The sequence below is a fragment of the Chenopodium album genome, chromosome 5 (assembly GCF_948465745.1).
Source record: "Chenopodium album chromosome 5, dcCheAlbu1.1, whole genome shotgun sequence".
In the NCBI taxonomy this organism is placed as follows: domain Eukaryota; kingdom Viridiplantae; phylum Streptophyta; class Magnoliopsida; order Caryophyllales; family Amaranthaceae; genus Chenopodium; species Chenopodium album.
This window is the reverse complement of record NC_137838.1, coordinates 40,648,050-40,656,353: the sequence shown is the minus strand read 5'-3', so window position 1 is coordinate 40,656,353 and position 8,304 is coordinate 40,648,050.

The following is an 8,304-nucleotide window of genomic DNA, read 5'->3' as shown; positions in this document are numbered from 1 at the left end:
AGAAATTTTTGCCTTTGAAGTGGAGGAGATGCCAGGCGTCAGCCCGGATCTTGCTGTCCACAAACTCGCTGTGGAACCCAAAAGGAAGCCCATCCGGCAAAAGAAAAGAAATCACGGCGAGGAAAGAAGTCAGGCGGCAGCTGCCGAAGTCAAAAAGCTGCTAGACGCCAGGTTCATCCGGCCCTGTAATTTTCCCGACTGGGTGGCCAATGTGGTCCTTGTTAAGAAACCGAATGGGACTTGGCGCATGTGTGTTGATTACACAGACCTCAACAAGGCGTGTCCAAAGGACAGTTACCCGCTTCCAAAGATCGACAGTTTGGTCGACTCTACAGCCGGTCACACCTTGATGAGTTTTATGGATGCCTACTCCGGCTTCCATCAGATACCCCTGTGGAAGAAAGATCAAGTGAAGACGGCCTTCGTCACTGATAAGGGGCTATTCTGTTATACTGTGATGTCGTTTGGCTTGAAAAATGCGCCTGCCACTTTCCAACGGATGATTAATACGGTCTCTATTAATCAGATTAGGAGGAATGTGGAGGCGTACATTGATGACATGATAGTCAAATCCAAACAGCAGACGGATCACCTTGCTGATCTCCGAGAAACATTCACCACCCTCAGGAAGCATAAGGTTATGTTAAATCCTAAGAAATGCGTCTTTGGTGTTGAGTCTGGGAAGTTTCTCGGATTCCTGATTGATCAAAGGGGGATAGAGGCTAACCCTGAAAAGATACAGGCGGTGATAGACATGAAGTCACCCCGTTCTGTCAAGGAAGTCCAAAGACTCACCGGTCGTCTGGCCGCCTTGGGGAGGTTCCTCAGCCGGTCAGGCGACAAATGCCTTTACTTCTTCCAAGCAATCAGGAAGAAGACCAGATTTGAATGGGGGGATGATGCTGAGGCGGCGTTCTAGAGGTTGAAAGAGCATTTTCACTCTCTGCCTAGGTTGGTCAGTCCTTTGCCTAGGGAGACGTTGTACATGTACTTAGCCGTCTCAGGCCATGCCCTCAGTGCCGTTCTCCTTACTGAGCGAGACGGCGTGCTGCTCCCGGTTTACTTCATTAGCTATGTTCTTCAAAATGCTGAACTCCGGTACCCCATGGTTGAAAAATTTGGCCTTGCTTTGTATATGGCATTCAAAAAATTGAAGCATTACTTTTTGGCACATCCGGTGGTGATCTACACGGACCAGCCACTCAAGCGGCCAATGTCTACCTTGGACTCATCTGGGAGAATGTTGAAATGGGCTATTGAAATGCAAAGTCTTGAAATCACTTACGAACCAAGAAAGGCAGTGAAAGGTCAGGCGTTTGCCGACTTCATTGTAGAAATGACTCGTTCGGTGGCTCCAGATAACCTTGATCAGGTTTGGAAAGTGTATGTAGATGGGAGATCTACAAAGTCCGGCTGTGGTGCAGGCGTAATTTATGAGTCTCCTGAAGGAGACAGATTTGAATATACACTACGCTTACTCTGATTATGAAGCCCTGCTAGCCGGCATACGCATGTGTAAGGCGGCAGGGGCCATGAAAATTGACGCCTACTCTGATTCTCAATTGGTTGTTAGCCAGTACGAGGGAAGTTATGAGGCTACCCATCCGGCTATGATTAAATATCATCAGGCAGTCAAAGAAGAGACCAAGGCACTTGAGGTTTTCCGGCTGAATCAAGTGCCTAGGTCGGAAAACAACAAGGCGGATGCATTGTCAAAACTGGCATCTTCTGCCTGCCATGATACGCCTCGGTCAGTCTTCTGGGAAGTTCTTGAAAAGAGAAGCATCTATGAGGATCCCGTTGGAATTCTGGACCGAAGCTCTACTTGAATGGATGGCATCCGGGCCTATCTCTCAGACGGCACACTTTCTGATACGCCACAGGAAGCAGCCGTCCTGAAAAAGCAAGCTGCAAGATTCAAGATGAAAAATGGAGAACTCTTCAAGGCGGGGTTTCTGAAGCCTTTGTTGAAGTGTATCACCCCAGAAAAGGGGAAAGAAGTTCTCGGAGACTTGCACTCGGGATTCTGCGCCTCTTACATAGGCGTCAGGTCCCTAGCCGTCAAAGCCAGACGACATTACTTTTGGCCCACTCTTGAGGCAGATGCCAAGGAATTGGTGAAAAAATGTAACAAGTGCCAAAAGTTTGGAAAACTTATTCATCGTCCGGCTACTGATATGACGGCCATCCACAGCCCAATCCCGTTTGCAAAGTGGGGGATGGACATTTTAGGTCCTTACACGACTGCTCCAGGCGGAAAGCGCTATATCTTAGTGGCTATGGATTATTTCACCAAGTGGGTTGAGGCTGAAGCGGTTAAAAACATCAAGACCTCAGACGTCATTTTCTTCATCTGGAAGAATGTTATCACCCGGTACGGGGTACCCATGTCTATGGTGTTTGATAATGGTCCTCAGTTTGAGACGCCTCAGCTAAAAACTTGGTTGGGAGATCAGGGGATCTCAAGTTATTTTGCATCTGTTGGCCGGCCCAAAGCAAACGGCCAAGTTGAAGCTTTAAACAAAGTCATCTCAGACAGCATTAAAAAGAAAATAGAAAGAGCCGGTGGCTTATGGGCAGAAGAATTAATCCATGTCCTATGGGCCATCCGGACAACAGCGAAAGGGGCAACCGGTGAAACCCCATTTTTCATGGTTTACGGTGCTGAAGCCGTCTTGCCCATCGAACACTACGAGCCGACTCTCAGAGTCATGTTGTACGATGAAGAGGCAAATTGGGAAGCAATGCGCCTGGCACTGGATTCACTCCCAGAACGCCGGGGCAACGCCGCCTTGCGTCATGAGATTTACCGTCGTAGAATGACTAGAGCCTACAACAAAAAAGTACACAAGCGTCCTTTGAAAGTTGACGACTTAATGTTACGAAAAATGGAGGCAACCGGTAGGGCCAATGAGTTGGGAAAGCTAACACCAAATTGGGAAGGTCCCTACCGGATCTATGAAGAAGTAAGGGATGGCACCTACCACCTGGAAACCCCAGACGGCAGGCGCCTGCCTAGAACTTGGAATGTAGACAATCTAAAAAAGTACTACTTCTGAGAATGTAACTTTTTGTAAACAATGAGTCAATTATTGAAGATTCAGTCTTTGTTTGCAAAATTGAGTTATCGTTTGATTATCCATCCGGGTAATATCCAGGCGGATTCCCCATCTACCTAACTAAGTTCGATACTTAGTGAAGGTTACATTTATTTATCCGCCTGGGTAATGCTCGGATCCCTTGTTTATTTAAGTTGGATACTTTGTTTATTCAACTGCTTGACTATCCGCCTGGGTACTACTCAGACGGATTCTCCATTTATCTAACTAAGTTTGATAATTAGCATGATCAAACATTTGCTTAAAAAACTAAGTTCGATACTTAGTGTAAATTCAACACTGATTAAGAAACTAAGCACAAAAACTTTTAGTGGCTACATAACCGGTCTCAAACAAGACCAGAGGCTAAAATGGCCGGACGGTTGCTCCTTTTATAAAATCGCCTGTCCCAACATGGACAAATGCGTCCGACGACACCCCTCCGGGTGCAATCGTCGCAGAGAACAGATTATCTGTCGGTTCTACGTATCCATGCAGACGACAAAAATTGAACGACCAAATTGGTCAACTCAAAGCCGTCTGACCAAAATAACCTACGAAGAACGAATAAGTTCTAAAATATCGGATGCCCATAGGCATCAGTTGGTCACCGGCTAAAGTTCTCACTTAGGTTATTTATTCCAAAAATTGCACCTCACCCCAATTGGGGCAAGAGTTCAATGGCTATGAAATCTCTACCAAGACGGGCATAAGCCGTCTGGGTAGTGACCGAAACGCCTGTTGGTGTACGGCTGTGCACTTGGTTTGGGGCAATCACTACTGTGATTGATTGACTTACAAACATATCATGCTCTTTGCAGCATTAGACGTTTTCAAGTCAATCAACCAGCTCCAATTGAAACCAAGCACACAGCCGTCCAGGGGCAAGGACAGCCAGACTATTGATTAGTTAGGCAAGAAATCGCCGCATGCTTTTCATAAGATAGGCAAAAATTAAAAATTCAAATGCAAAATGATCAAAACTGACTTAGTCGGTGCAATTCATAAAAGTCCACCCAACCAAACGGTTGTAGTGGATTAAAATGTTAACCGAACCCCGTCCAGGAGAGAAAGAAATTGTTAATTAACACGGCTCCACAACCGGTAAATACAAGAATACTCGACACGCAAGCCGGAAAAAGCAAGTTTTGGCATACAACCGCTGAATAAAAAGAATTAAAAAAGCAAAGACTGGCATACTGCCGCTGAGGGGTCACTTTTGGCCTGCAGACGGAGCCTCCTGGTTCTCCCCCTTCTCCTCATCATCTGAGAGAATTTGGTGCGCTTCGCCGGGACCAGGAAGCTCAGGCGCGGTCGGCTCATTGTTGTTGAGCCAGGCTTCAAAGGAGGCAGGCTCTCGCTCGCCTTCCTCTCTCAAATACACCACGTACTCGGCATAGCTGTGTGCCATTGTCCAGATGCTATAATCAGCGTCTGGATACAAGGCAGCCTAAGCAATCTTCATACGGGCGTCGTTGTCAGCATCACTCTCATCAACAAGGCGGTTTTGCTCCGCCTCCAGGGTTGCTGCAAAGTTTTTCTGAGCTTGAGCAGCATCCTTCTCCAGCCTCTCAACCTTGGATTTCAGTTTGCCAAGGTCCGCCTGGGTCTTCTTGAGCGCCTCTTCAGCCTGTTTGGCGCTCTCGTCTGCTTTCTTCTGGGCCTCCTCCGCCCCCTTCTTGGCCGTCTCAGCATCCGTTACCCGCTGGTCGGCCGCCTTCAGATCTAGCTCCAGCTGCTGGATTTTAGACGCCTGTGTCATAATTATTGCTTTAGTTTCAAGTTCATTTACGATAGTTGAGTGGAAAGCAATATTATCAGCGTCTATGGCGGACTTCTTGGCCCTTTTTACCTCTTCCTGTTTGCGGGAATAAGGACGTTTGAGCCCGTCCACCCGCAACATGGCCTGCAAAAAGCAGGCGGTATAAGAATTATAGGCGGGATAATTACTTGGAAAAAATAACATTGAATTGACAAGTTTCTTACCTCAGCCAGAAGGGATAGAATGCGTTCAAGATTGAACGTCTCTATCCCAGGGATATTGTCCTTATCCCTCTTCCGGACGGCATCCAGCATGGCCTTGGCGTGCTTCTGGACGTCTGGCCAGCGGGGAGATTGATCTGCACCACAATCAATACGTGATGAGTGCGAAACTAAGGCAGCACCTATCTGTTGCCGACTGACAAGGAAATAATCGTGTCGTTGAGCGACTACACCTAAGTCAAATTAATTTATAACGCTCTACCAACCTAATACGTGTATAGGGTAAAAAGAGGGGTCGAACCACAGGGAGACATGCATAAACACCGCATTCACTACTTAAGACTTTAAGCTATCTCGGGACAAGAAGTATGAATAACTAAGAGATTAAACTAAGGATTAAGAATGATTAAAGATCAATATAACTAAACACCAAGGGAAGTGGGTAGATGTAGATGTCACTTGATCATGCAATAACACAGAAGCAAAGCAATGGTAAACTAAGCATGCAAGAATATCGAAATAAAGCTCGATCTAACCGCCTTCCGGGGTTAATCGATTTCTCCTAACATAGCCTCTATGCTTCCACATTAGAACCATATATTAGAAGGTGCAAACAAAGAATTATCGATAGTAATGAATCTCAACTAAGTCAACTTCGGTTACTTGTTAGTAAAGACTCATCTTTGATCAACTAACAATGTGCACTTGCAAGAAAGACCAAAGAATATCAAGCATACAAAGACTTTAATCACCATTAACATAACCCCAACATCATAAGCATGAATCAATTAACAACTACACCATCCCCACATCCTTGGCTAGGTGACTACTCACAAATCATATTGAAGACAATATCAATCATCAAATCAATAAGCATCAACATGATCAATAAGCAAAGAAGGAAAATCAAAATAAGCAAACAAAACTAGATACAAAAGTAAAGAAAGAGAGTAAGAGATTGCTCATTAATTGAAGATGAAGATTTACAAAGATTCAATCAAGCTCCTTCTTCAATATCCAAGTTCATCAATAGAAATCCACACTTTCTCTCTCTACTAATGAAGTTTCTCTCTCTAGATTAAGCTAAAAATGTAGAAAATTAAAACTAAGTTAATCCCCCCAAAACGTTCTAAAAAAGGGACTTATATAGTCCGTACAGAGTCAGCTGACAAAAGGAGAGGTCCGACCGAACAAATAGGAAGGTTCGGCCGGACTACAGGGTAGGTTCGGCCGAACCATGGGTAGGTTCGGTCGAACCTCCCTGATCCTGGTCTGGTCGAACTCCTGCGGTTCGGCCACTCCTGCAAAACTGTCGATTTTCATCTTGCCCCTGCCTCGAAGTTCGGCCGAACCACTGAGCAGGTTCGGCCACACCTTGGTTCGGCCACACCATCAGGAGGTTCGGCCGAACCTCTTCTGAATCATGCTTCCTCTAGCTTCCTTTGAGCTTAGCTTCCTCCTCTTGAAAATCTCGATGGTTTCTACAAAGCATAAGCATGAAAAGCACAGTAAGAACAAAGCGGGAAGACTAAGAAAAGGGAGGATAAAGGAGAAAGAAAAGAGAAAGCAAAACTAAGTAAAAATGCTTAGAAAGAGGGCCAAACAAGTGCAAACGAGGGGAGAATCCTTAGAGAAAAAGGATAAAAGAGTGGCATAAATGCCACTCATCAAAATCCCCCACACTTGCCTTTTGCTTGTCCTCAAGCAAGGAATACTAAAACAAAAAGACAACACACACAACAAGCATAGTATGACAAGGGTTAAGAAAATCAATCAAGTTTCACGATGGGAAATGCTCCAAATGGACTCTAACATAGGGACATGAATCAAATAATGCTTACTTTTCTCAACTCAAAGAGGGGGAACACGTTCTAAGATGCTCATGGTTGAGGGAGACAAACCTAAGCTAAGAGTAGAGAACTAATGATTTCATCCTTTGCCCTAGCTCCAACTAAGACGGTCCGCGTTCTCTCCACTAGCTTCAAATCATCCCCAAGTTAGCTCCTCATGGTTCCTCGAGGGAACCGGAAAAAGAAATTATTGTGGAGTCATGAGGTTATCCCGACATCTCAACTATGCACACTCTTTCCATAGGGTTGAAATTTATCTCCCTCCACCGTTCTTTGACCGCACTTCTCCAAGTCCAAGGGTCTTAACTTGGGTTGTAATGTCATGGCTAAGGGTTAAGGTTGGGAATTAATTTGAAAATTTTTGGTGGCAAATCCTAAGTAAAGCAAAAGAGTGGCCATCTCTCAAGAACCACCTAAGAATTGAACCTAAATTCAAATTACAACCTTCAATACAAAATTTCATAACATTACTTCATTTCTCTCATCATTTCCTCTTCCTCTTCCTTCCCCTTTTTTTTTTTTTTTTTTTTTTTTTGAACTTCATACGTTGCATCCTTCCTCACAAACTTTTTGCAAATATTTCCTTTCATGAATAACTTTCAAAATCTCACTTGAACCAATATTCACAACTTTCTTGCCCTAAAACCAACACTCTCGAATTCGTACCTCAAAAACCAATGCTTCACTAACTACAAGGGTTGGTAGAACATAGGCCGATAGGTTTGTAATATGGCTAGATCAAGAAAGGGGAATGAGGCCCAAGTTGGTTAGCAAGTGGGTGGATGTAAAAATGAAAACCAAATTTGTAACAAAACACAAAGAAAACAAAGAAAAATGAGAAGAAATGCCCTCTTCCTCCTTTAAAGTTGTTTGGTCACGATCTCGGGAGCTAACTACCAACACAAAGATTAAGACATGCATAGTTAAGGATCCAAAACGCCGCTCACAAGAGTGATGAAGGCTAGAACAAATGACGCTCACACGGGATAAAAATAAGCAAATACCAACCAAGGGAATCCTATTCACTACGGAGAGCAACACCATCTTACCACTTTCCCGTGAACTAAGGGGTTCAGACGTCATCAAGATTTCTAAACCGGGCTACCTTATCTTACAATGTGTCTAATTCAACCTTAAGCATTCTTAAACCGTGTAAACCCTCATCAACTAGGAAGGTAAGCATTCAAAGCCATGTCATCAAAAAGGCACATAAATTCTTGAATCCAAATGAATGAGCAAATCCACATCAAAAATGTTTCAACTTGTCTTAGTCATGCTCGTTACACAAAAGAGAACAAGAAAAACACACAAAAGGGAGGAAGAAATTAAAAAGGTTCATAATCGAGGCATGTAAATCAAATAAATCCCAATCG